A 26675-nucleotide genomic window follows, 5' to 3' on the forward strand; every position below is an offset into this window, starting at 1 on the left:
TGACGTCCTTTCCAATCCTTTGAATTTGTCAAAATAGTTGCAGCATTTGCTTTTAGTTTACACAAAAACTTCATTACTGGTTAAAATTGAGTCTTTGTTTTCAGTGTATCATAGAAACAAAATGAATGGTTCTGATAAAAATATACTGATTCAAATGTTAAGGTAGGGAGAAATAAAATATGATTTACAAAAAAGTACTTCAAGTCTCTTTGCCTTTGCTAGCATGAATATAGAATAGATTTTAGTACTGTCCAGCAGTAAAGGAGAGAACAGAACAGGTATTCCTCCCATTCCTATTTGGATGTGTATATAGATAGTGCAATTTTGGTTAACTGAGTTTAGAGAGAGTTGGAACTTTTTAGTGTCCCCAGGAATCAACCAAAGCCTTTTTTTAGTGCTTGCTTATATCAGAATAATTGTATAAATCAATGAGGCATCAAGTTTGAAAATATTTCAGAAGTGTCTCATATTTTTAATTTTAGAAAGTATGCCAGGAATCAGCTACAAATATTGCACAAAGAGGAAATAGCCTTTGGCAGGATGACTTAAAGTCTAAACTTCAGATAATCTGTCACTTGAACATAAAATTGAATTTTCAAAACTGAAGATCTACAGTTTGTATTGTTTGTGCAGCTGTTAATGGCATCAAATCATGAGTTCATTACAAATTTATGATAAATTTTCTGATATATTGTAGATTGAAAAAACAGTGAAACATCATAAATAAAACTACTTTCAACATCATAGCATGAATGGTCAATGAGGGATCTTAAGTAACATGACTTTCCTTCACAACTTATGAGTAATTCGTACATTAATGAGTTTCAATGGGCAGGACAATGTCATTCTTATAAAAAATAGAGGGGAAAAGCAGCAACCTGGGATATACTGTGATTGTGTTTGCTTCTAGATTTTGAAGTAGTAGTCTGATTTTACTAGTTGCAATGGAGGTATCCATGTTTTGGTTACTTTATTTATTACTGCAGACTGTGCTGATTTGGCCACACTGAATCCCACAATTTAGTGCTTCACTCTCTCCTCCCAAATAGACACAACAGATTTGTGCTTTGTAAAAGAAGGAAGTACCTGGCTGTTAGAGTAAAGCAAGCTGCCACCACAACTATTCTCTGTCTCTTTCTTGGCATAAAACCATTGTCATAGAAGGAAGTTTCCTTGTAGGTCACAACACTATGGATTCAGGGAGCAAAGACACAGGCAGGGGGCACAATGGGGGTGAGATACAGCATGTTCCCCTTGCTGGTACTGGATTTTTCCTGAGCCTTAGAAATCTTGTTCAAACTTACAGGCAGGACAAAAAGAGAAGTGCAATTATGCAGGAAAAAAGACATAGTTGAGATTATCTGCAAGAATGTCCTTGATTTTTTCCTGATTCTCTAACATTTACAGTCTCTGTGTGCTGGCATAGAAAGATGACACCTCATGGTTTATTGATACATGTGAAATTTCAGAAAGGGTTCTTCTCTTTGTAAAATCTTCCCTTAATAAGAAAGAAGAGGAATAGATCCCTGTTTTGATCTCCAAGTATTTCTATTTGTATTTCTCCAAGTAATTATGTTGTATTGTTTTAGGATTCTGAATTACCTGAAGGTGTCCTCTAAATGTTAACTTCCTTTTACTGGTGTGATAGGATACATTTTGAAACAATACGATCAAAGATACAGTGTTCCTTAAGATGAAATAGCTTTGAAGATCATAAACAGACCCCTGGAAGGTAAATCTACATGGAAATTATTTAGTCAGATTAAGATGCAGAATTTAAGATGGCTCTGATTATTTCTGGTAGGAGGATGACAAATACAAGGGCAGAGATAAGTAAGGGTTCAGAGATCTATATTCTGCACAGCTTTCAGTTTGGGTTTTTTTCACTCAAAAGTGAGTACGTTCAGGAAGCTTTATCTTGAGTCTGATATTAAGGTATGCTAAGTACTCTCTCACTTGGGAAAATCAGTTACACAGTGTTAAGGAATCTGTAGTCTAGCTCTAATTCTTTTTTTTTTTTTTTTTCACAGGATTTTGCTTGCATTTGTCACATTTAAACACTTTATGCATAAATATTTAAAGAATCATTTGGAGGTGACAAAACTAAGGTAGATAATGACTGTAGAGCTCAGACTGTGACTAAACTGTTAGATCCATGCTAAGAGAAACACCAGGAAGCCTCTTACTTCTCTTACCAGGAACTGCTGGTAACCTCTGGCAGATACAGTCATAGACATCTATTTTAGGCCTACTCCAGTGCAGTTCTTTATGCAAGGCAAGTCTTAGTCTCATGAAAGAAATCCTTTTGTCATTATTTCACCTGCATCCTGTCATCATAATTAAAAAAAGATTTTCATGGGAATTTCTTAATTCCCTACAATTCAACACTAAACAGTAGCTCCTTCCTCTTTTAAGGGGGTTCTTAGATGGCAACAAATACTACTGCTACACAGAAGAGATAGGAGCTAACTCAAGTGGATGAAATCCTAGTTATTAAGAAATGAAAATTTCAAAAATATGGAGGAAGAATGTGTTACCATATACAATATTAAGACTGACTTATTGTTTTTAACATTTTAACAGATAATTTTGACCTTTTTTTTTATCCACACAGTCCATGTTTAGAAGGATTCATTTCACATAATGGAAAACAAATTATGCCTTTTCAATTTATGGTTTTAAACATTTTCATTTCACTGAGTCTTAGAAGGCAAGAAAAAGTACACAGGAGAAATAGTTTGGGGAAAACAGTTGAACTGACAAAACCAGCAATGGACAGAGATAAAACTGAGAATCTGATATGTGATGATAAGCAGCTTTTTAAAGGTGCTCTCTGCTTGGGCTTTGTAGCTAGAGGCCTGGTCATCTTCCCTACCAACCCCTTACAATCATGTGCATCGTTCCCATGCAGTTGACACCTGGCTGTTGTCATCCGCCTTGTTGCCCCTCAGGACTGAAGGGCTTTTGCTGCTGGTCTATAATATGCCTAAATCTTCATAGAAACCGAAGTGTTATCGTTAAACATCCTAGAAAGTTATAAAGTACATGCATTAAATGAGATCTAAATACTCAGAATCTGCATATGAAAGGTTCTTGGAGAATTTTAAAATGGGAATTTCAACAGATTTTTTCAGTACAGATTTGGAACACTGTCACAAAGTTTGGGCTTTTCTGGCTTCCCAGACAACAAAGTTGTCTTATCATAGCAACAACAAGGTTGTGGGAATGTTGGTTCACACCAAAACCTATTAATATTTTTCTCTAAATTACATCATGTTAGAAATTGGAAATCACCTTAATTGCATCTTGTGACAATATTTAAAAAAGACCTACACACCTTCTGCCAGCAAATAAGAAAAAGACTTATATCTGAACAGGTACATTATTAAAAGTAGAAAAGCAACCCAATTTCTGCTTTACTGTCTAAAATCCCACTTGGTTTCCTCTAGGAGCAACACATCATGCACTATTACCCAAATGATGTCTCTCCAGATTAATATAGGGAGCTATTCACTCTGTTAAAGGAAGAATGCTTCAGGCCACAGAAGAAACACAAATCATTTGAAGCGCCCTTTGCACAAGCTAAGGGAAAGAAACTGGAGAAGGGCTAGGAGAATCTAATTTGGTGCTGCATTTCTGTTCTTAGTAGGGACTGTTATATCTTCCAGTTCTCAAGAGAAGCTGAAGTAGCAAAACCTGCTGGAGAAGAGGTTTCTAGAGGTAGTGGATTTACTGCACTGGGCAAGCTGCAGCCTTTTTTGTTGTGATTGCAGTCACAGACGTGCTCTGGTTTCCCTTTCACAGAGATTTGTTTTGGTCGTTCCACAGCAGCCTATTGCAAAACCACTGTTTGGTGGTGCATTGGTACCAAGATTTGATAACTTACTTCAAACTCTGGCTTATTTGGCTATGTACAAGCAGCAGGATCTGATAACTCATGCGAAGTAGCATGAAATAGTTCCACCTGGCCCTTAGCATTTCCAAGGCAAGCACTGTGCATTAAGCCCAGGAAAGGCTGTAGGTCACCTATGTGCTCTACTTTTGACAAATCTTCATGGGCTGTTTTTCTGAGATGGAATTTGTACTTTTATTTCCTCCTGCAGAAGCCTACTTATTTTTCATTGATTTACATTAAAGTAAGGAAAGCACTGATCCAGAAACAGTTCATGAATTGCATTATCCAGTTTAATTAGAGGGAACAGAAAGTTTCTCCACAGACAGAATAGTCAGCATTCAGCCTAAAATGCAACTTTGGACAGTAATGGTTGAGGCTAGCAATGAACTGAAGTCACAGCCAGTGCCAATTACCCCTTCCACTCATTATGCAGTATATCAAGAATGATGCTATACCATGCTCTCTGTTTTAATATTTAGTACTATATAGGAAATATGTATGTTTAAATTTCTTTCTCAAATCTAAACTGTGTCAGAAACAGTCCAATAGTGAGTTCAGCTGAATTATGTATTAAATGAAATTCTTATTTTGCTTTTTGTAGCTATCTATAAATATTTTGCTATCAAGCCAATTAAATATTTGTAGTAAAAAAAGTCAATAATCTGTATACACTGTTGTTACGTTGCTGCTGCAATAATTTTATGAACAGGATGTGAAATCTTAAAAGTTCACCAAGAAACCTGTACTTGGGAGAAGATAAAGATATGCATCAGCTGAGATTTGTGCCAGGGAAATTAAGGGAAAAAGAGTACACAGCAGCTTTCCCAGATCATGTAAGCTTAAATTCTGTGTTGTAACATGATGATACTCAAACACTTCCAAGAGATTAAATGGTATTGGGTAGAGGCATATGCAGTTCTCAGACTCTGGCAATAAATACCTTGTGTCTTATTCTCAGTACAGACACATGTTCAGAGAGGGCAAGGTTTAATACAGCCAGGGCATTCCAGGAAATGTCATAGTTCAGTTTCACCGTGTTGATATTGTCATAGAATTCAAAAGAAAAATACTAAGAGATTGAAAATACCCTATAAAACTTGTATTTTGGCTTGAAATGGTGGAAAAACTACTTTATGATTAGAGCATGAGGGCATGGCCAAGCCAACAGTTAGGTCTTCAGAGCTATCCAAAATGTCCTACTAACTTTTTTTTACTTCTTTGGCTTGAAGGACGACTTAGCCTCAACAGACCACCTAGAGTACTGGGTCACATACCATACCAACTGTCAAATAGCATTTACCAACCTTTGTTTTTACACATTTCATGCCTACAGAACCCCTAAAACATACTCTGGATTCACTGCTGAAGTTTCAGTTTCTTACCGTTGCAATGGAAATTTTGTTTCACAGAAAGGAATAAAACGTCAAAAAAGTCAACATATACTTTCTCCTGGATCTGATCAATTGATGCTTGCAGTGGGATACAGAAACTAAATTCTGCGCAGCAGAAGGGAGAATTTCTGACTGTTTGCTTGTCAACAAGAAGGACTAAAATAAACACAGTTGTAACTGTGGTACACTATCTTAGCTAGCTGAAAGTACCTCATTTTGCCAATACTGGTTTGTACTGAGGCCACTCCCACTTTTAGAGTATGCTTCTTTGGATTGTCTCTTCCACCTGAGAATTGAGCTGGAAAATTTTCTAGTAGTTAATCACCTTTGATAAACTCATCAAAACTACTGACAGAGCTACATCACACACTGCAAACACGAAAAAATACACTGGATTATGTGGATTCTTCCAACAGGAATTACTACAGCATTTTAGAGCTGAAAATTACTGGTGGAGGTACTTTCTATGCCCGTGTAATGGTGGTATCTGGAGCACAAAAGAAATATGACCATGTAGATTTTCAGATTTTGAGTTTTGTTGTGAAAAGTCTACTAGTTACAAGTAGGCTGCAGCTTGCATCAATTCACCAAAGCAAGTCAGTAGTTCAGGCAAGTTCATCGTGAGCTGACCACCTCCATTATGGGCTCCCACACAGATTCTTACATAAAGTTCTTTTCTTACAGAAAAGAGGCACAGTCAGTGAGTTGTCAAAAATAAAGTTACTTTAGCTGCCATTCAGAGTACACAGATGGACACGAGAGGTCATGGGCAGGATAAAATGAAATAGCTCATAGTGTAGATAGCCTTACGTTATCTTAATTGTTAAATAGTAAGCACGTAATTTAAAAACAATATTGGCATGGCTTAAAAGGCTATACTCAAATTCAGCACAGTGATCTCCTTTTTTTTGCAAATCTGACCAGAGGAGTTGGTGACACCAGGGAAATAACATCTCTCTGCATGGAGAGAATTCATGGTTGAAAGGGTGGTGGCACAAACAAACAGCCAGCAAAAACTTTCCCATTAAATGCAATGATGGTGCCTCTATTCTGTTCCAGGACAATACAGGCAAAACTAGTTGTCCCATCTACTGATCCACTACCTCCAGCATGTGTGGTCCAAGATCAGGAGAGGAGCTGCCCAGCAAGTACATGACATGCTACCACCATGGCCAAGGAACATGGAACTGGGTGGGAAGCGGAAGACTTGAGTCTGTACTAAATGAATGAGACCTAGCAGGCAATCTAATCAAAGTAAAATGAAGTAGAATTGATGGATTAAAAAGGAAGTTTTTCCTAGTACATAGTCTGTGTAGAAATAGTAAAAAAAAATCACAGGATCATAAAGTATTTATTATAGCACATTAGAAAATCATTTTTGTTCAAGAATTTCAGCAGCTCCTCACAGTTTCTTTCTCAAACCCCCTAGCTTTGAACCATTTCAAATACAAATTGCTTACATGCAGAATATACAGTATGTGCTTAGTATTAATGTAGGATTTTTGCTGGTGAAAATTTTTTATTTTACTTTGATAACACTTTCTTAATTCGGATATAAATCTAGCTTTATATCTTTTCAAACAGAAAAGCGTAGTACTTTTATGTGATTATTCTCCCTATAAATCATATTGTATACACTGAGACTATGCTGGGGGGAAACTATTCTCTCTTTTCCTTTGTGCACTATAATATATCAGTTTCTGTGGCAATAATTTAAACCCCTAAAAATTGTTAATGAAATCCTCTATTATTATAGTTCTCAGAAAGAGGTATTTAAATATGTAGCTTCTGAAACATATGGGCTTGGGAAATGTTAAAAACATGGCACTGAATTCCCTGAAGAAGATGTATTTAAAAAGAACATTATGCATGAATTTTGCATGTGGAATTCTTTTTCTTTTTAATAAATGCTCCCAACATGTAGGTATTTTCTTAACTGTGGTGGGATTCTCATAAATAAAAGGTCTCCAAAATTAGCCAGTCTTTGCCATCACAAATATACCCTTGTCTTAGTTATCCAGTTGACGTTAGTACTTCTAGCACTGGCCACCTAGAGGCAGTGTAAATAAAGCAGATATCTAAGCACAGGTAGGTCTGACAGGCCCCTGTGCATGGCTAAGATTCACGCACTGCTGCTCGGGACAGGCAGCTGAGCCCAGTGCAGTAATGCTTTGAGGGGTTAAGAGGCACCTTAGGTCTGCAGTGAAAGCATTATGGGTACATGTTCAAGGTTAATCAATAGTCAGAGTTAGGTGAAGAAGTTTTTAACAGAGAATCAGACAGGCTATTGTTTTTCATCTGCATCCTTCTGCAGCAGTGGTACAAGTCCCTTTCTCAGTCACTCGAGCACTTTTTCCAGGTAGCATTCCTTCTGTTCTTTCTGTAGGACATGCTGATGTCACACATTGCACTTTTCCAATGCCACATAAAAGTTTTCAAGGGTTCGTGTGTTTTCAGTAAGTATAAAAGTTTTTGAATAACTAAGTATCTTTAGTAAGACATATTTCTGCTTGATGGTGTACAGGAAAACTAAAAAGAAAAAAGACCAACTTTTTCTCGTGGTTATTCTTGACAATGCCATTAGGTAATTTTCTAAAGTTCAGAGAAAATTATTTTATTTAGCCTGATAGTCCCATGAATTACAAGAATTAGGTATTCTTGTGGAATTCATCACATAGCTGAATGAAAATCAGATCCACTATCCAATCTAGAAGTGTACATATGTCAAAACCTAGTCTTTTTCCTAGCTATTGCATTTTCTGTACTCCATTATAATTGGTTCCTAAATTTGAGGCCATAAAGGCTGACTCTGCCCCAATACCAGCTATAGGTTAGTACCTTCTCTCAAAAGAAATTGGATATTCTGGTATTATGATGGCATTCCTTGTGGGAAAATATAAAACTTCTTTGCAAATGTATGGTTTATGTAGAACAATTTTATAAATTGCTTGTATTTATTTTCATCCAAAAAATTTCCTCAGCAATGTCTAAATGTATTTCTACTTAATAATAGGCTGACTTAGTTTTCTACCAGAAAAAAAAAAAGGGATGATGAGGCACACTGATACACACAGCTGTATGTTCCTTTCTTACATATGGCCTTTAAAGAATACACTTTTGAATTCTCGTTAAATTAGCATCTTAAGAAAAGTTAAAAATACCACTTGTGACATTATGGTTCAAGCATGTACAGTGTTGTAAGAACCACCTAGTGTATTTTTCTTCCAAAAATACCAGAAGCTTTATAAGAGAATGTGAGGATACAGAAAGAAAATTTTCTAGTGATCCAATAAAAGTTCCTTTGTCAGATTCCTGTGTGAATTGCAAATATATTGCACGTAGAGCAGAACTGGCCATTGCAAAATCCCATGTAGTTTGAAAAAATCACTGTTACACCAGTAATTGACAACATTCTGAAACACCGTCTTGAAAAGCCAAAGACTAAAATTTATATCCCTGAAACAGAGGAATGGAAAAGTAGATAGATTACATATTCCCAGTTTTGTTGTGGCTGCGGGGTGCAGCTGGTAGGCCTGGAAATGAACCTGAAAACCTCTTTTTTGCCCCCATTATATATTCACCATTAGAAAGCCCATCTATAATAACTGGCAAGCCAATAGCCCTCCTACTTCAGTCTAATTGTTCCCTGAGTGGAAACACACCATCTAACCATCACATGTACTCAGAACTGTATCACAACGCTACCAAAACAACAGACTGTCTTCTTTTTACCCAACTTGTCAATCAGTTGTCTAATGCTTCAGGAAAAAACCAAAACAGCTGATAAACCAAACTCTGAGTGAGGAAATGCCTGACAATTTTAAAATTTGTTCACTGCCAGTTAGAAACTCATAGTATTTGATTCAACAGTAATGGATACTGGGCCTGGAGAGACAGTAAAGAATTAACTCATCTGAATCTAGTCAAGGATAGAGACTGTCTTACATTAATTCTACTATACATGTTCCATCATATGCCAAGCATGATGGAAAATAAAGGGAAAATAAGATTAGTTTGTGTTTTTCTAAATATAGAATAGAAATAAATGCTGTTTTATCTAATTGTTGAAGACACTGCTAAAGAAAACGATTAACCAGTGCAGGGTGGTGAGAGCAATTTAAAGTAGGTTAATCATCTAGAGCTCATGCAAACCCTGTTAGCCTCTAGTCAGACTTTTCCCTAAGGTATCAACATAATTTGAATTTCAAAAAAGTGCTGAACAGAATATAGTTCTTTCTTTTTTGTTAAATAGGGACTTGGACCATAAAAAATCAACTTTACCTTTTCTAATTTTCTGTGTAATCATGATCTGAGCTAGTAGCTTAAAACTGAGTAATGTGAATATTTCCCATTAGCTCCAGAGAAGGCAGTGGTAAAGCTCCCACCAAGTTTTTTAGTCCTTAGTCCAAGATATTAAGTACTTGGAAATTCTCATGAAGCTAGATAATCTCTGCTAAATGAGAAAGGTTTTATGCTATGCTATGTTACACATCTATGCTCTCCATTCCATGGGGATACGAATCCATACTCCCATCAGTGAAGTCAATGTAGCTAATTTATGCAACCTGGGCATGTGAATCACACACCAAAAAAATAGCTGAAACATGATTTCCCAATGTAATATTCATAGAAATGAAAAGCAAACCTAAGAGGAAAAACCCCATAATTCAACCTATGACTGTGTGTATAGAAAAGCAGCATTTGTTTTTATTATCTTGCTTTTTCATTCTAGATTTAAAAAATTCCACAACTCAGTTTTGCCTCTCACATTGTTAATAAAATGTGTTACCGTAGTACTGAGGAGCAGAAATGTAGTGACACTATATTAAATCTAATTGATTTTAGGCAGCCATCGGGGATATCCATAACAAGGAGAAATTACCTTAAAAATACCAAGCTCTTGCATTGTATTTGTAGGATGTGTCATTGTTCTCTCTGAACTCCCACTCCCCAATTTTAAAAATCTAAATTTTGCATTGCTGAGAACATTACAGCCATCACTTAGAAATGAAAAAGAGCCTATGTATTAAAAAAAATTATTTTAATTATTTGTCGGTTTAACATAATTGATTTTACTTCATTTTCATGACTTCGAAAATGACTGGGTTTGTAAATTTTGTAGTAGTAAAGAAGGTAACAAATTTTCATGAGTGACTAAGCTTCTTGAGCCAAAAAAATTGTCTTGTAACTTCTGTTCCTCAAAATCAAACAAAAAAAAGACAAAAAAACCCTTAATAACAATTTAACAAGTCCCACTATTATACTACTATTGAAAGAAAATTGCTTTAAAAAAAGCTCGCCTATTAAGTTTCTCCATCAAAACAATTAAGTTTGGGTAGTAATTCAGAGAGCTTTTGATCTACTAAGCACTAACTACAGTGTCTTCCTAATGCAAGTCATGCATAAACCATTTACTTAGCTGTTGAAAGTTCTGAATATGAACCATAAAGGACTGGGCATTTTAACAGTATAAAAGAGATGCTAGATAGGTAATTTTGTAGGTGTTGAAGGCAGTGTTAGAGATTTATCCTCCTTTTAGGAGGGTAGAGGGAAAGTAAGGAGAAACAATTCTGATAGGAAAACGCCTGAACAGCACAAAGATTAGAACATCACTTATACAAATGACAGTTACTTGCTTGACAGAATATTTTTTTAAATGCTTCTACTAGACTCAGATCAGTATTCAGCTCCTCAGCACATGTTTAGAATTTCGCTTATCTGCAGAGTCTTACCCTAATTTTTTCACAGGAATTTATTTGATTTTTTTTCTCCCTTTTAAAGCCAAGCTTCTTTAAATGTTACAGGCTACACTGTCTTAAATAAATCTTGATTTTATACTTCTGGTTTTGGAGATGATGTGGAGAAATACACATTTGGACATTGGCAGATTTGCAAAAATCTTTCCGTTTCATCCTAATATTATTTTTCTAGGCTGTTCTCTGATTGACTAAAAACTTATCAAACCCATATCCCTTTGACTCTTACTTCCAATTTAAAAGCTCGGTCATCTATAAGGCACTTTGGACTTCAAAGATGGTGAATCAGACACTTAGCTATGGCATGTGTAACCTTGGAATTAATAATATTCTGTATATTAGATTGATATTTGCCCCATTTTCTAGAACAATGCAAGACCCAGACTGATAATGTTCTTCTGTTCATTGACCCTGCTTTTTTTGTTGTAGCTTAAGACATATACCTCCATATGACTCTTTTCACATCTGTAATTTAGAAAATATTAATTATTTTCCCTTTGTAAAAGGAAATATAATTGCCATATATTCTCAAGAGCCCAAAATTACTTCTTCAATCTGATTTTGTGCTTTCTTCAAATTACACTTTTTTAAAGAAGGAAAGGAAGAGAGAAAATCAAACAAGCTAATTTGGATTTTATGAATGAACCCGTAAACCCCAGATTCTCAGTACACAGATGAAAATTAATTGCTTATATCATATTTCTAAAAGTAGTATGGGAAGCATGCTCTTCTTTCTAGAAATGGAATCACCTGGGACCTGATACAAATTTTGGAAGAATGATACATTACACTAGATTTATTAATGTAATGTCATCGAAAAGTTGCATGTTGGAAATTCAAACCATAAAGTAAATCAAGACAACGTTATGAAAGTTGACCAGAAACTAGTAATTATTTATTTTATTTTGACTGTTTAGGTACTTACTGCAGCTCTCTCATTCTTCCTCATAGGAGCTGGGAACCACAGAGTCTGGAATGTATTTCTTACCATTGCACAAATTTTGGAAGTGTCATGGTCTCCATTTTATTAAAGAGGGAAAAAAGCTCAGAAGCCATGAAAGGAATCTGAATTTCCCTGAGTCCTACTCACTAGCCTAACTCTGTTATATTCCAGACCTAATGGTTAGCCATGTCTTTGTCACCTTGTCACCAAACTCAGTTTGAAACTTTTCAGATCTACTTATGCGGTGCTATTAGGGGACATGAAAACATTGTTTGTGATAACCAGTTATCTTCCAAATAAGGTGGAAGGTTTTTATTAGTGTGACCTGAATGGGTGTGTTTTTTAAAACAGTTCTGCTGTTTTAAAGACAAATAATTGATCCAATTAGTCCCACGTGTCAATAGTCATCACAAAGAGCTTCTAGAGACAAGAATCTCTTAATTAAGTTAAATTAAACTAAATTAAATTAAACTTCTTGACATTTTTTGGTCTTCCAAAGACCAAAGACCCCAGAACAGTGTTTGGTGGTCTCTGAACTGTGCCTGAAAGTTTGGTCTGAGCTTTTGACTCTTCTGCCCATTGCAACTGTTTGCTCTGTCCTATCCTGCACCATTATAAAATAATTGTAATTTACTACTCACAGCAATAAAGACCAGTTGCATTTAGGCCAGTGCCTCTGTCAGGAGAAGGACTGGAGGCAAGAGAACAGCAGAAGGAAAGAGTCTGAGACTATTCATGTGCTGCAGTCCTGACTCAAACCACATATGCCAAAGGGAAAGTGTCTGATTCAGTTTCATGGTCCCTTCTACTTTGATAATTCCGCAGCAAGCAACTTAGTGATCCCAATAAATCTGCTTTCAAACTCCTGCCTTGGCTGTGCTACTCACAGAAGGAGCAAGCAAAGAGAAGAAAGCACTGCTCTTCCCTGTCTTCACACTCTCCAAACTCTGCACCTCCAGTTCCTCTCTGGTAGCACTCACGATGGTATTCTTCTGCTAATCTCTTCCTGTGTAACACACTTCAAAACATGATTTCTCACAAGCAACCAGGGAGAGGAGATACTTTGCATAAGGAGAATGAAATCAGACAGAGAGGTATCTTGAAAGTAAGTTTAGGACATAATGTGGAAGTTTGGATGGTGCATCACATAGGACATAGGGAGACCAAAGGAACCAGGTACGAGGGAGACTGAGGCTCATATGACCATTGCAAAGTTCACCCAGCTCAAAAGCATATACCAGCAGCAACTGGAAATACAGGCACAGTTAACTTCTCACCCTATTAATTCTCATTTTAAGCACTTGTTTATACATAGCACATTCAGCCTTCAGCTGCAGAGCTGTCTGAGATTTGTAATGTGAATGTTCATGCATGCATGAATATTTGAGCTTTAATTATTTTATCCAAAAAGGTTTGTTCTACTTTAATCACAATATAACTAGATTTCAAAATACATGTCTTTAGAAAGCACTGTGGGGGAAAATAGGTACCAAATAAAATCTTATTAATTGTATGCAAAATAAAAAAAACTATATAGAGGACCACAAGAGGGTAGGGAAAAAAGGGGAAAAAATCATATAATTATTTAAGGCACAGAGATTAACTATTTAGAATTCCTACCAGCAGACAATTAAATTAATAGCAGATACTCATAGTCTCAAATACTTGGTAATAATTAATATAAAATAATAAAAGACATTGCAAAATAAAAATTAATGAAGAAAAGTCATTTTTAAAAATGTAAGCATAATGAGCTAAAAATTAAGGAATAAGGCCCTCTAAATGTAATTTTTAATCAGAGGCTGAAATATCGAATTATATAACTAAGATAGTTTTGCAGTTAGCAATTGATCTGATGGATATATGAAAAAAACATCAGGGCAAAAGAAAGTATAGCCTGTTGCGTTACACTGTAATGAGCAGATTAATTAAATGAAGTAAGAACTGTATTAAAACCCATGTATAACAAGGAATTTCCCATCTCAGGCAGCCAACTAGTATGATCAGTTTTCATATCAAGGTACAGTATTTCTGGAGCACTGATTTTTCATCAGGATGGAATCCATAATGCTACAAGAGTGAAGAATCAGCCCTCTCTTTTATACAAAGGATTATAAAAGGAATAAAAAACCACGGAAATTTTAAGCAGATTTAATTGTTCAGTTGAGATAAAAGATGTTAAAAAGCACTAAAAGTAAAAACTACTTTCTTTTTTTCAACTGACAAAGCACCAGATGTTATTTATTCTTTCACCCAGCAAATGGAGACCAGTTGTTTGGATGTCAGCTGTTGAAAAAATCTTTGTGTGAAAGTTAAAATGCTCACTGGAAAAGCACAGTTCAATTAAGCACAGTCTGCACAGATCAGTCAGATCTGTCATGCTTTACTGACACACAGGAGTACTGTGATGATGTTACTGCCATGACTGATGGAAGGAATTCAGAAGATTTATGATACCCTTATTTGACATTGCCCTTCCCTCAGAAATTAATGACTACAGGACAGTGCTAGGGCATCAGAAGTAAATGAAACTGTAAGTTAAAAACAAGAGCTGGAAAAAATACCTTTGAAAGCTTGTTTTTTTCAATGTTTTGGGGAGGAATTATATAGGTCTATATCAAACTTCTAGTACACCCATATTATTTGGTTTGGGACAAGGATAGTGCTTCCTTTTAAAGGAATTACAGGGAGATTATATTACCTAGAGGAATCGGTAGATGACCAAGTTGACACTAAACAAAAGTTAACCCATGTAAGAAATAGCATGCACACACCTTGCGCAGTAACACCATTCAGAAATGAGGAGCTGTGAAACGTCCCTGAGCAGTGCCCTCCTGTGTATTGCTAAGGACAAGGCATCAGGATCTCCCATCATCCAAGCTATAAAATGCATGGACCTGTTTCTGTTATTTAAGATGCTTAATATGGACCAGCTGGACAACCACAAAGGATGGGAAAATAATGTGTTGTCCCATGCTGAAACATGAGATCTTTACCAAGTCTTTGGACAAACTCAAGTATAAATTAACTGGTGTATATCTACATTCAGAAGCTTTTTGAATGCCTGCCTGGAAGATACAGATGTGTAAAAGTTTTTTCATAAATTCTATCAGTGCCTCTAATGGAACCAATATTAATATTATATAAATATTAAGCTACCCAATACAACAAGAGCAGATCTAGTACAGAATTTTAAGAATTTGTGATAGCACAGGGAAGGTGTCATCTATAAAATGCAGCAAGTTTTCAGAGTAATTGCTGAAGAGCTCTATCAGATACACATTAAAAGTTATTTTAAGATTTCCCTGTAATTGAAACTTGTGTTATTAAGGTACATTAGAAAAATGTTGATTTTTCTCCTAGATGAGAATGGAGATGGTATAAATTAATCAGAATTACAAACAAGACTGTCAAAGACAAAGTCAAACTGGGCCAAAGAATCAGAAATTAGGAGTGCAAGAGACGAGCTTGAAACTAGGATAAGGGATAACTAAATGCTGGATAAAACATACACATCAACAACAATGGGACATTATCACAGTACTCCTAGAATCAATTAAAACTTTCACTTGTTTTTTTTTTTCCTGAAGTTTTTTTTCCCCTTGATCTGGTCTGAAGGGAATTTTTTTTCCATACCTTTGAGAAAAGTATTTTCTACAAGGGAGATAGTCTGCCTTTTCTGGTTTATATGGTAAAAGATGCCGTGGTCCTTGGAGCTTTCAGCCCCGCTGTCAGTACTGTACATGCACAGGGATCCTTCCCCAGTGAACTCAGGACTCCAGACCCCAACATGATTTACTCTGCTTCACAGCATGGCATGGGCAAACACTAGCCAGTAGTCTGAACCCCCTGCATCTCTGAAAATGGAGATTTCCAGATGGCAAGCTGATCTGACTTGATTACTGAAACAGTGTTGTAGATACCAAAGGAACTAGAGCAGATGGAGTGACACCCCTATCTGATTATTTTTGAGCAATAGGAAAGGTAGTTCAGGTATGGATGAGCACTGCAGCTCATTATCATTTCAACCAAGCCATTTTTATGTAAAGGTTTTAAAACAGAACCAAGTTACCATGGAAACTGATTGAAGCAAAGACTTACTGTAAATTCTTTTCTAGACAATGATAACAGGACTGACAGGTGGGCTGTAAAAGGAAAATGAGTGCAATACAGAGTAAGGCATATTGATCTGTTTCCCCTTCCTATAAGTGTTGTCCCTTGTAGCTCTGCTTTATCTCTACTTTTTCTACAGTGATATATTGAAAATATTTTAAAAGAACCTCCCACCTAAATGAACCTTTTATTTTGTCATAATCATATTTGCAAGGGGATGTACATGCTCTAGAGAAAAGAGCTAAAGGGCAGAGCACTCCACTTATTTTCCCAAATTATTCTGTCTTACCACAGCCATCAGGGAGAGAGAGCCATCACTCAGGAAATGCATTTGCATAAAGTGCCCTTTGCCGCCAGTGTTTATATTTTGGTCTTGAAATACGCTCTAGGTACGTTTGCATCCTAGCACAGTGCTCCCCTTGTACACTATGAAAGAAGGTAACAAAAAAGAAAAGAAAAAAGTGGTTTTGCCTAAGAAATACCCCTTTTCCCTTTCCTATAAATTTAAAAGTATACTTATTTTCTGTGATCCTATTAAAAAACAATTATTTGTCTGTGTAAGTATCTTTCTTAGCCTGATGTATGATGGTAAGAATAACAGAGATGAGAGTACACAGCCCCCAAAACACAGTGTCAGAGTTTTAAGAAGGGAAATTGGCAGAATGAACAGCAGAGCTTGTACCTTTTCCACTTGGAATAGTTAGCTGTCAGCACTGGAGAAGATTTCAGCATATGAATATGCAATTTTTTTTTTTTTTTAAATTCTGTGCTGGGTGTTTCTACCTGCTGTGCTTAATTTCAGAATTGCGTGTTATTGTTAGAGAAAAATAATCTCTTTTGAAATGTAATTTTCTACCAAAAGGAGGCAAGAGAAGGGGGAGATTCTTGAATTTGTCCTGATACTTTTCTAGCCCAAAGTTTCGTCTTGGTTCTACCTCCCACCTGGACCTGCGTTTGTACATGCCCTCCTGACACAACCCATAAAGCAATTTTCTTCCAAATTTTAAGACGTTTGCTGTCATCAGCAGACATGTTTGGTCCCAGCACACTAGAACCACAACAGATAGTCACCTTTCCAGCATGTTTGCCTTACAGCTAGAAGTAACAGCAGCAGCTGCTTTTGTTGTCAGAAGTAAATATACTTCTCACCTTCAGCCTCTGCCTTCCTCAGCACTGTGGGGGTGGGGACATGACAGATGGTTCCTGCTAAGCAATCACATATAAAATGGTATTTGGTGTATGGCATAAATTTCCAGGCAAATAAGAATGCTTTTTATTTAATATCATCCCTGTAAAAAGCTGGATACTTAATAAAATGTGGCATGCTCTAAGGAAACACATCTTACATGTTCAAGTGTATGAAGATGACACTAGTGGCAGAATTCTGTGATAAATGATGCACAAGGCAACTCTTACTTGTCATAAGTGAATTTTGATGACTGTGTTTATTATATGTAAAGCTTTTTGGTAACAAGACAAAGGGGAACATGAATCCTAATTCTGCTCTTTTTAAGCTAATTACATCTTTTTATTCTGTCCACTGTACAATATTGGGTGTCTCTGAGCCACAGAAAGCTGCCAGACCAAGCTCAGTTGTGCAGATGTTTGTGCAGTCCTTGAGACTGGACACTCAAGGACTCCTTGCATTAAAGGTGGAACCATTTAAAGGAAGCCATTTTAAGTATTTCTATGTTTTTTGTCTTCATTCTGACACAAATCCTACTGGAATAGGGTCAAAAAATACAGCTGTTGTCCTTCTCAAGCAAATAAATTTTCCATGAATGTAAAAGTTATTTCAAAGTATGTTTTTAATTCTAGAAATATTGTCCCAACAGTCAACAGTTTAATATAATTAAAATTCCTTGGCACTATTGTACATTCCCAAACTTTAATTATTTTTCATATCTGGTTGTATGACAAAAATGTGTTGTTTCAAATAATCATTACCAGATTCCACATACAGGTGTTTATCTTGGACTTAATTAAGGAAGACAGAGGCTTAGAAATAAGAATGTTGTTAATAGTTAAGGTCATAACACAGGACAGTACAATTTTAATTTACAAATTCTCACCTAAAGGCATGATTATACAAAAGAAAAGGTGGGGGAAAGATGCATAAAAGATGGAGGAGGGATTGTTAGGAACTGGAAAAAGGCAAGATACAAGTTCTGTGGAAAAAAAAGCCCAACACAACAAAAAGAAACAAAAAGCCCCACCAATCAATTAAACATCTGTTTAATAAAAAACCCCTAACCCCCAAAACCAAAACAAAACACACCACCAAAAAAACAGCAAAGAGTGATAAACCAGGAAAGGGAACAGACAAACCTAAAAACCGCAGTTCACAAAATTTACAATCCAAGGATAATTCTTCCAAGCCTGATCAGAAGTCTGTGAGAATCACTGATCTTTGCAGCGGTGTCTCAGGTAGGCACCTTGTTGTAAACTTCAAGATCAGACCTAAAAGAAAAGAGATCAGTGCTGCAAGTAAACTAGTCTGTGACACCTCTATGCATGAGTGGTCACTCTTAAGGTGTTGTCTGGGCTTCCAAAGGACTAGCCAAACACGAGTATTTTACGTTTCTCATAAGCCTACATTTTGTGTTGTAAGACACCCGTTATTTCTACATGTTTGTGTTGATACATTGTGTGCAGAAAATAATGTATATAAATAGGTTCTGTGCATGGATTTAAGGGGTTAGCAATATAAAATTATGTCAGTATTCACATCTGCAAACTTATTACTCCAGTACTTGACCCCAAGTCTCTAATTGTTCTATCTCTGTTTTTATGGAAGATAGAAAGAAAAGTAATGAAACAAGCAGTCTGTCATCTACCCATGTGTAACTCATGGATTTTTGTCAATGCAGGTTTTTCAATATAGAGTCCACACTGGTTTCATACATGATGAGGAGACAGACACACAGTGGAGAACGGCAGTAGATACAACGCAGATAAGCAAGAAAGAAAAAGTAAGGACAAAAAGAAAGAGCTGTTTCTAAAAAAATCAGGTAAGGAGTTCAGGTGATTCTGTATAAAGTGTAAAATGTACACAGAATTGTGCCAAATAGTTTAACTTGCCTTTCCTAGTATTTCTGAGAATTCCTTCTATATATGTCAAGGACATATGTGCTCACACAATACATATACCCTACTAACCCCAACTCACACAGTGAATTTACTTTTTGAGCAAAATTGCTGTTACCCTCAGTGCAAATATTTATTATACTGGTATCCTCCATTTCTTTTAATAAAATGCATTTCCTGTATTTCGTTTTATTTCTTTTAAATGAAACACGGTACTAATTGCTACAGGAAGCCATCTGAGTAGTGTTTTGACAGAGGAGTAAAAGTGAATTGTGCTACGTGTGCTACTGCGCCTTCTCCACAACCCTAAGTTCTCAAACCTGCCCTGCCCTTGAACTGATCTCTTGCAGCATTACAGAAAAGCACCATCTGTTATCACCCACCCCTCTCTTCCTACAGGTGACAGGTGGAAAGTTTAGTTACAGCTTGGGCACATTTATATGTCCTAAGCATGACCAGAGAGGAGTAGAAATAGATTTACCAAAGACCGCATCTGGATGAACAGGGAAGAGCAATACATGCTTTCCTCTTCTGCTTTCCTGCTTTGGAGAAAAGTTGCTGTACCAATTCTAGTGTCACAATGGGAGCACTAAACGTGGTGGAGACTGTATAATCTCTATTCCCTAAAACAAGATGGGAAACTAAGATAGCTGCATGTTACCTGATGGAACTCAACACAGAATTCTGTTTCACAACAGAAACATCCTATTAACTTTTTAGAGATACTTACTTTTAGAATAGACTGAAATTATATTTTTGCTGCAAGCAGAAGATAGAAAGAAAATCATAGCTAAACATTGCATATCTATTTACTTAATCCTTACCTCTCCCTTCCACTCACAAAGCCAGAGCTAACCTAAGATGCTGGTATAGCAACACACATGAAGTATTAAGAAATGGTTACTTACAGGTTTTTGCATTCTTAAGTAACACCATCAGCTTTTCACACTCATTTAGTATATCCACAAAACAGAAATTCCTTTAGATTTTGTCACTGTAGAAGTACTTTAACTCATCTACAAAATCTGTACTTACGCTTATATTTAATTTTCATAGAACAACATCTAATGCTCCCAGACAGCATGTTTCAGAAGACTGACTCCAAACCTATGGAAATCCACTAATGAAAAAACACATTCTATGAATTCCCAAGAGCCCTAAAGACATTAAAGCAAACAAAAATCTTCAGCCAAGCCTAACAAAGTATCTAAAACTCATTTTTACTGTTAACATATTAATTATGTGTTGCACAATTTGTGGTAATGCAAGACTGTGTTCATGATAACTTTTTGCAGTTTTGTAGGACTGCCATGCCTTGAGACATTCTGCCAATTCCTGGTGTGTTGTTGATTGATAGCTGCTGCATGCTTGCAGAGTATCAGCAAGGATGCCTCTAATGGGAGAAGCAGCATCATACGGCTCGAGTTTCTCTAGGACATGCAATATTCATCAGTTACAAACCTGGGAATGTCATACTCTAAAAGCTGCGTGATAAAAGACACTGCATGGTGTTACAGCTGATTCCATTTGCCATATGGTATTTTATTATTTTGTATTACCTTGGGGAGGGCACTAAAAGTGGAAGAACAGAACACACTCAAGGCATATAGAAAAATGAGGGCAAATTGCATAGTTCTTAATTATATCAATAAGGTCTGAAACTGAAATGGAGATGAAACTAAATAAAGAGTTGAAAGTGTGATAAACTACTTTCCAGCTACTGAAAAGTAATAAACTCTATCAGGAATATTTAAACAGGAAGAAATTGCCTGATGATATGTAGAAGCCTACAGACAACCTTAAAGCAGGTTTGACTTAAAAGTCAGCAAATGCTATGTGCAATGCTACACATATTCCCAAAATATGATTTTGCATCAAAGATGATTTTACATGGGTAGGCTGGAGAAAACTTTTCATCAATAATTTCTAAATGAGATTCCATTATTAAAACAATAAAGTGGGAGAGTATTTGCTGAAAACAGTTAAAGTAAAACAATAATAATTAATTGTGCCCATTTGATAGCAGGTAAATGATCTGTCCCTATGGCCTAAGAAATTTCAAAACAAACAACAACTCCAAATTTAAAAAGGCTTTCTCTTTACAATATATCAGAATTCAGAAGCAGAATTGTCTGACTGAAACAAAATCCAACCAAGGTCAGATCATTCTTTGGGAGCTATTATTCAGTCACCACTGAAATTTTAAATGAGAAATTTTGTGATACCAAATAACAGAAACATACAGGCCTGCTGGTTTTAGGAGTAGTTTGGCTCTAAACGCCGTAGTCCATTGGATGAGACATTTTAAGATCTGTTACAAGAACAGAATATTTTCAAATTAGTCATGATAATTGTGCAATACTTCAGATGACATCTTCAAATCCATCATCTATTCAAGTGTTCAGTTTGAGCAGCCAAGAAGTAGATTGCTCCCTTTAGCCAGACCTTTAGCAGGATTAAATCAGATAAATTCTAGTAACTCCAAATATTTCCTATTATGGGTTATGCATTGTGCTTTCCTGTTAGTTTTTACTGATTATTAGGAAGATTTTTTTTTTTTTTTGGTAAGTCTTTTAAGTGTCTCAATGTCATTTTAAGATAACAGAAGCTCACAGTAAAGTGATTAGAGGATCATTGGCCCTTGCTAGCTTATACTCACTACCAGAACACACTGGGTGCAGTTTACCAGTCTCAAGATTGCCACTGGACTGGCTTACATCTGTAAATACTTGCTGCCCAGTGATGGTAGGAGGGGCCATGCTGAAATTGTGCAAATTACTGCATCCATTTTCATTTCTCAGCTAATGATAACACCAACTTGACACATTCTCCACTATCTTATCAAAATCTATGAAGTTTTCACATATTTCAGTGTATGTACCATTCATGCTTCTGTTCCAGCCACAAAAAAGGCTGATGGCAAAAATGACTGATGACATTAAATGAGGGTTATTATTCAGTGAGAGATAAGAAAGGAAGGGAGGGAGGAAGAGAGGGAAAAAGCCAGTTCTCACTAGTATACTCAGGAGTGTTCTTCCTTTTTAAGCGAGCAGAAATCTTGAATATGAGTTAACTGACAGCTCAAGTTTAAAGACACAGTGCTGTAAACATACTTCCTAAATTACCATACATTTGTCTATTATTATCTTCTTTAAAGGAAAGCTGTTTATTACTACAAGACTGAGTAATATTTGTATATTTTTGTTCTAAGAATGAATTCAGTTCCATACTAATGAAAGATAAATAGCGTTTGACAGAATTAGTGTTTACCTTACCCAAATATACTGAGAATTGACAACTACATTTTAAATGCTTTGATTTCTGATATTCTGATAAACTCTGTCACCTTGACAACAAGCATAAATGAATGCATTAGTTATGATAAATTTTCGGTGCAGCAGTTTTAAATTGGTAATGGAAAATAACTTTTTAAAATACTTAGTAATTTCTCCTGAAAACACAGAAATGTTCAATTAAATATGGGAAATGGAATGTCAGTATGAATACTTCAGACTAAAATCTTATCATAGCATGGTAATCATTTCTACTATTATTTCTATTATTTTTTACTGAATTTACAAACTATTCAAGTTTCACATTGAACAACTCAGAAAAACATCAGGAAAACGATAAATGGGAGAGGTTGGGAGTTGAAGTCGGGGAAAGAATCATGTTCCAATGTTTTCTCATGACAAAGTTTTTTCTGCTAGTTCAATTCATTTAGGCACTTAATTTTTTTGATTAATTGATCATGACAGTACTATAGTATAATATTGATTATCTTAGATGCGTTCACTTTGAATGCCTTCAGTTAATTTAAGAAAATGCTGATAGGCCAAAAATTTGCTATGTTTCAGAGGAAGAACATTCAGTCACATTCAGCAGGAAAATCAGACATAAAGTATTTTAATCCAACCATAGTATTTAAGTTAGCAAGGTTGATGAGTGACAATATCTTAAGAGAATTTCAGAGAGGACAGATGTGACCTATTCAAGAGTACACTGAACACTATAAAACCATACTGTCGATCACACACACCTTGGTTTCAGCAAAAATGCAGTACTTGAAAATTTGGAAAACTGGTTATGTAAATAATAAACTGGTTATATAAATAACAACTGGAATAATAAAGTTGTTAGTATAGTCAACCTCTGACTTTTACTTCCAGAGGCACTACTATACCCAATTTTATAAATACACTTCTACTCGAAAACTTGAAAAATAAGCAGCTGCTCCATGCCTTAGAGGTTTTTCAGACTCAGCTAAATACAATTTGTGTATATTTTAGGGCTTCTTTTGATATATAGTTCAGTCATCAATTCTCATATGTTTCTTCTAAGAAGATACTCTGCTGGATATTTGCAGTACATTATGAACAGATGTTATACCTGCTCTGCTGATTTTGTGTTAGAGTACTTGGATCTTCAGTGGATTATAAAGTGTTGAAACCATGAGTGAACAACACAGTATAGTAAACAAAATATTTAGGATTTCAGTCCTTTTACTAAATGAAGTTATTCACACGATATTCTGGACTGGTGCTTCCAAATTCTTCCATATTCTACCTTATTTTCCTTCCTTTTTCTGCTTTCAAAGTGCTTCCTCATTCTAAATCTAAGTCTTTTTATGCCAGCAAAAGCTGACAGACTCTCAAGGTAAACAACTGGCAAAGTCTCAAATCCTGATCATTCAGATTTTCTGTAGTTCAGAAGAAACCTCAGTATAATTTGAGAGTGAGGACCACAATATGCCCTTAATGGTCCAACAATATTATTTGTTATTTTTAGGGGAAATTTTTGGTTAGCAGATCCCATTTTGCAAGTGAGGCCATTTAACTGCCAGGTCTACATTGCACATTTGGCCAATCCACTCACTAGTACTGAACAGCTTCCTATCCTCTCATTCCCAGAGATTTACATCTATGTTTTTGATATACTGTGTAGGTTCAAAGGAAAACAATTATTTGAAGTAAACAACAGAATCTGAAAAATGAACAAGATGAAAAGTATAGAACAAAGTTTTCTGAGCAAGACTATGCCACCCCTGTTTACGCCCTCATTTCCAAGAACACTGCACCTGATCAAGATGCACCCCAACATTAATTGCTTTCCTGGAACAGAAATTGCATGCTCAGATGATCTCTAATTTCTTATTTTAAAGCCAGTGACTACAATAACATCATGCTGGCAATAATTATAAATTGTACACAACTGCATAGAAATAAACCTGCACGGCATCTAAGTCTCCATCAAAGTGCAATAAAGTGGGAAGATTTTTTAAAACTGGAAGATACAAGACTGAGCAGGACTGAAAACACCCTTTTGTAATTCCTTGCTTATCCCAGCAAAAGACCATCTGATTTCTATAAGTGAGTTAAAACATTTGAGATATAAATTCCTTTTAGCTGTTTAGAATATTATTTTTTCTGACATCGCAGATGACAGTAAATGTGATTAATGGTTGCTGATAATTGGAGTTTCATTCCAGTGGTTATTGCTTGTCGGTAACAATTAATAGCTCCACAAACCCCCCATTCATTTCACAATATTAAGGAATGATGGCTTGTGGGAATTATGCTAAACTAGCACATTCAATTAGATTTTGAATTTTATAGTATATTGAATAAGAGTTTATGGCTTTATAATAGCAGTGATGGTTTATTGTTGCATGGTAATCGCTCTCATTACATATATGTATATCTGGAGAATTACAATTTCTATAGTCAGTAGAATTATTCAATTACATGTTAACATTTCTTTAAAAGTACAGAGTACTTCATTCTTTATCAGTAAATGTCAGTTACATCGGGTTTGTCCCAGTATTTGGTAGGCAAGATGCAATGTTTAAGGGATGCAAAACCAGTGCATGCTCCTTGGTATCAAGCACCAGCTGGAATGACACCTGGCATGGCCACCCAGCTGCAAATGTCCTGCTCCTCTTGGCTGGGCTGGACATACCAGGCAGTAACTGTCTCATCTGGTCATTTCCCAGAGTGGTAGAAAGAGAGGATTGGAAATCTTCAGTAAAGGGAAAGATATGGGTTTTTGGAGAATCACCTCCAAACCTGAGAAGTATCCTCACCTTTGGCCTTTTCTCCAGTAAAAAAAACTTCCTGCAGTCTGAAAGGGGAAAAAAACCCCAAAAAAGAACAGGAAGGGAGAAGGAATCACAACTGGCAGAGAGGAACCCGTGACAGAGAGAGAAAGAGCTATGTAAGATAAAGTTGACTGAAAATTCTGTCTGCATGAGGACAAAATGGTGCATAGAGTTTGATGTGAGAGACTGGAAAGGGTATAATTTTTTATGTGACGACATTAAACTTAAAACAAGTTTTAAAGTTTCTTAACTGAGAAAGTAGCAGGCTCTGAAGTTTAACATGCTCACAAGATAAATATTGAAAATACAGGTATACTAATAAAAATTCTGCCACTCAGGAAGCCAGTGAATTTCTAACACAGACATCTATATCATCAGGATATGAGTCACAGACCATTCTATAAAGTTTAACAAAGTGGAAAAGGGAACAAAGTGGAGAAAGAGCTTTTTAAAGTTAACTTAATTAGGAAGGCACATACTGATTTCACTTGTGAAAGTGCTTTTGCCTAGGACTCTCCTTGACTTAGGTTTTTTGATGCAGAGAATACCAATTGTATGAGAATACTATAAATAAATGTTTCTTCAGCTTCGTCTCTTATTTCAACATGCTCTTAAAACCTACTGATAGTTTTGCTTTTCTAGTTTAATCTTAGACATATTAGATAACAAATCTCCCAAATAAAGAATATTCTACTAATTCAATCTTGTCATTTTCTTCCAAACAAGGAAGTTATCCTAGTGTAATACAAGGTGGGATGAGAACCTATCTCACAAAGCACTGAATTATTTTAGCAAACTAGGTTAAGGAAAGAGTCAACAGTAAAAATGATTATGATAATTCTAGCAAAATTCCAAGTCAAAACTGCCACCCGTTACACATTCTATTTTATATAATAATTCTCCATCCAGTAGTGATCATTTCCAAATCAATGCTAAACTCTGAATGAAGTCAATGAGAACAGGATCAAGACCTTTCTTATTACTATTTGATTAGTTTGTGCAGGTTTGCAAAAGCAGAAAATTACTGCAAAAGCAGAAAATATCACTACTGGTGATAGGGGAACCTCCAAAGATGTACTTTTTTGTTTCAGTGGAAAAGTCATAATGTGAAAGTTTGGTTGATTATACAGATATATGTAAAACTTCTCTGACTTATTTTACTTTTGGCCTACGAACCATGTGTTCAGAAATATTTTTTCTTATGCTTTCATGATAGTACTATTAGTTATTTGTTGGATATTAGCACTTTTCAGCTCTAGTTAGCATTTGTTCTACTGTGGCAGGGACTGTATAGACCAGGTGAAACCAAGTGCAGAATAAATTGGCACTAAAATAAAAAACTAACCAGCTTTGCAATCCCAAAATAAATTTTGGCTAAGTGTAGATTAGGTGG

At 35.8% G+C, this 26675-nt stretch overlaps 1 long non-coding RNA gene across 1 annotated transcript in view; it reads left to right on the top strand.

Annotated features, from left to right (window-relative positions):
• The window catches only part of LOC121670812, a 93166-nt gene extending 67431 nt beyond the window's left edge, over window positions 1-25735 (top strand). Inside the window, exons 2-3 of the long non-coding RNA XR_006018283.1 lie at window positions 18969-19109; window positions 20481-25735. This is a non-coding gene — a long non-coding RNA (uncharacterized LOC121670812). The remainder of the gene's footprint in view (window positions 1-18968; window positions 19110-20480) is intronic.
• Window positions 25736-26675: the final 940 nt, after the last annotated feature.

The sequence above is a fragment of the Corvus kubaryi genome, unplaced genomic scaffold (assembly GCF_017639235.1).
Source record: "Corvus kubaryi isolate FWS band 111438036 unplaced genomic scaffold, C.kubaryi_AGA036_p1.0 37396, whole genome shotgun sequence".
Lineage (NCBI taxonomy): Eukaryota > Metazoa > Chordata > Aves > Passeriformes > Corvidae > Corvus > Corvus kubaryi.